Source organism: Diceros bicornis, chromosome 31 (assembly GCF_020826845.1).
Source record: "Diceros bicornis minor isolate mBicDic1 chromosome 31, mDicBic1.mat.cur, whole genome shotgun sequence".
NCBI classification, from domain to species: Eukaryota; Metazoa; Chordata; class Mammalia; order Perissodactyla; family Rhinocerotidae; genus Diceros; species Diceros bicornis.
Window position 1 is genome coordinate 18,816,667 of NC_080770.1, and position 3,777 is coordinate 18,820,443.

General features: G+C 38.7%; 1 pseudogene; it reads right to left on the bottom strand.

Moving 5' to 3' along the window:
* Positions 1-2,802: 2,802 nt before the first annotated feature.
* Positions 2,803-3,777, bottom strand: LOC131395678 (olfactory receptor 5AP2-like; annotated as a pseudogene).

The window sequence follows — 3,777 nt, forward strand, 5'->3', positions numbered from 1 at the left end:
CAGAGTATATACATTAAATACATGCAGTTTTTTGTATATTGATGAATAATTTTTGAGTGGATTATGAGTAAATAAAGATATAAAAGGTGTCAGTTTTCTTGTTCCAAGCACAAACTAAGGAAGTATAACAGAAAATACCATTTATAACTTAACATGGAAATGGATAGCCCAATCATGCATAGATATGAAGCTAAGATACAGACCCTCCTAGTAGTACAAAAAGTATGATTATTTATAGATGGCTGAGTATGATAACTAAGAAAAACTAATTTCTTAATCTTGTCATGTGTCCAAAGTCCCTAGATGCCAGGATGTCAATTCAATATACAAATCTGGAACTCAGGTGAGAGGTGAGGGCTGGAGATATAGATTTTGGAATCATTGCAGACTTCCATCTGCACTTGGATGCAGATGGAAAACCAAGGTACTGATGAACCAATGTTAAGGATTAAGTCTTTGGCTCCAAGATTTGGAGACCAGCAGGAGGACGAGGAGGAAGAGCCATCAAAGTTATCTGGGGAGAAATGACTGTGGAGGGAGAAGGAAAGCCAGAAGATTGAGGTGATATAGAAATCTAGAAAGGGGTGCTTTTTGGGTAGCTGAAGGAATTATCCATGGCAAATCCTCCTGAGATATCAATTAAAGGTAAGATAGAAGAGCAATGTTTACATGCACTAGTGTTAAGATCTCATGTGTCCTTGACAAGATTAGGTTCAATGGAGAGGCAGTGCAGAAATACAGTTGGAACTCATTAAGGAATATGAGGAAGTAGAGACAATGACTAGAGGTAGTTCTTTTGAAAAGATTAATTTTAAAGGGAGCAGAGAAATAAGTTGGTAACTGGATGGGACTTTCAGCCAAGGAAATCATTAAGAAGGGTTGCACTAGATAATATTTGTAAACAAATGAGACTATTCCAGTGGAGTTGGAGAAACTGATGCTTGGGGAGAGTCAAGATATATTTTCTGAAGTAAAGTTTGTGGAACGCTCCAAAGGTGTGAAAGAACTGGTCTTAGGTAGAAGCAAGGATACATTTTCTATTATTACAGGTGGGAAGAAAAGCATATGTATAAAGATTTTGAGGTGGTGAGATGTGGATGGTCTTATCTAATTGTCTATATTTTGGAAGATGAAGTGTGAGGCAAGAGCAGAAACAGAGAGTAGAGTGCTGAGGGGTTTTCTCTAATTCCACTAAGCAGCTTAAGTGGAGGACAGAGAGAAGAAACAATTAAGTTTGACTAAGTCAGGATTTAATCAGATGAATAGAATGGAGAGAAAGTATAACCATGGAATTGAGGGTGATTGAGAATGACTCATTATATGATGGACCATGAAACTCAATTGGGCAATGAGTGAAATGCGGATATGAGTGTAGTGATGAATAATGATAAAGTGCCACTTTTCTTAGACTGCTGAATAATAAGCAGTTAAGGGATGAATATTATAGTAGATGAATTAAAATAAAAGGGAACATGAAGGAATATGACAGCCATGATACAATTTTGAATGTCTTTGAAAGAAACTTTGGTTAACAGTTGAAAGTGGAAGTTATAGGGAGATGGGAGGTCTGTTCAGAGTGGACAGGATGAGTTAACTCCTCCTTTGTGGTTTTTAGCAAATATTTCAGGGGTGAGGAGGTCTCACTTGGAGCATGCAGGCCACTGGTGTTCTACGTCATGGTTTGCAGTGGATAGTGGAACAGAAAGAAATAGAGAGTAGACATTTACCTGATTCCAAAACATTAGGCTTCCTTCAACATGCCATCTCATCAAAAAAGTTTGTTTCCCCACTATTCCAAAGTTGACATACCCCCATCCCACTAAAATGAGCAACAGATAGATAATTTAATTTGATACATGTTGATTGAAAACTATGTGAACTTGGGAAGTGTAGAGATAAAAACTTAAAGTACATTGATTTCTACCCTCAAAATATTCCAAATTGATTCACAAGATCAGTAAAATTTTCCCGTTATTACTGTGGTACCCACATTGATAAAACTCTCTTGTATCTTACTTGGTACTCTTGACATACATGTGAGTGGAATAGTGCTATTATTTATAATAGATGCTGTAGTACACCACCCAGATTTGCCTTTCAGGGTCGAAGTATTTATTTCCCCAGCTTCTAAGTGTATTGGCAACTGACACTTCACAGCTGAGTTCTGCTCTTGGAATTGTCTCTGCTGAAAGACATTACCACGCCCAATATTATACCCCCTCCCGTTGGGTGACCCATATCCAAATCTTGTCATTATGAAAGTACAAAACTGGTTATTATGGCCCTTTTTCATAACTTGGGATATCTATGAAGGACCATCTCAGCTCCAGAGCTCCTTGTGGAATTGGTTGATCACTGTGTTGCTACTTCGTCACATTCAACTTCTTCTACCCAGCCCTGCTTCCCTTACTCTCTTACAGGTATCGTTCCTGATAACACTCTCCAATAAACTTCCCTCATACAAATATCTGTCTCAGAGCCTGTTTTCCCAGATCCCAATCAAAGACACCAATGTATATATAAAAATAACTAACATTAAGAAAAGCTAAATATCAAAATTGGAACTTAAACCCATATTAGCTAATTCCGTGTATTTTGGTACTTTACCAGACACCACTCTCTCCGCTGTGTTGATTCATCATATGGGCCTAAGGATACACATCTAAGACACTGGAAGATTAAGAAGTAGACTTCATTTTAAACAATCTACATTAACACAGAGAAAAAACTTAAGTAATCAGACAATAAAATTAATATGAAACATATTTTCTTCTACATAACAGGATGGTGTGTAACATGCCTTTATAGTAGGTGTTTCTGTAAGATCTTTTCTAGGGCCCCTTTCACATCCTTATTTTTCAAACTGTAGATGAGAGGATTTAGCACAGGGATCACTACCATATAAAAGACAGAGACAATCTTGTTCTGCTCCATTGAGTAGCAAGACCTAGAGCACAAATACATGAAGAGAATTGTCCCAAATAATAGGGTGACAGCCATGAGGTGGGAGGCACAAGTGGAGAAAGCTTTGTGCCTGCCCTCTAATGAAGGCATCCTCAAGATGGTAATGAGGATACACAGATAGGAAATGAGGACAATCATAACATAGCTGATGACAGTAAAACTGGAGAAAGCCATGATCACGATGCCATTGATGTGGGTGTCAAAGCAAGAGAGTTTGAGTATAGGTGGGATGTCACAGTAAAAATGGTTGATCCTTCTAGAGCCACAAAATGATAATCTGAGAGTCATTCCCATGTGTATGGCTGCATTTCCAAAGCCTGCTAGGAATGAGGTAGCTAACTCAGTCTCATGAGAATGAGAGTTATCTCACATGAGAGTCATTCTCACATGAGAACTGGGTATAGCAGAGGTTCCAAATGGCTGCATAGTGGTCATATGCCATCATGGCCAAAAGGAAGCATTCAGTCTCCACGAAGGAGCCAAAGAAGTAGAATTGGGCAACACCTCCATTGAAAGAAATGGCCTTATTCTCAGCCACAAGGTTCACCAGCATCTTAGGCGTGACGGAAGAAGAGCAAGAGGCAGCAACAAAGGAGAGGCTGCTGAGAAAGAAGTACATGGGAGTGTGGAGACAGGGATCAATCTTAATTAACACAATCAGCCCAAATTACGCACCATGATTGCCATATAAATTAACAGAAACAATCCTAAGAGGACAACTTGGAGATCTGAATTGTCCGAGAGTCCTAAGAGGATAAATTCTGTCCCTTCTGTTTGATTCCTACCTTAACCCTCTTTCATATATCCGATCAT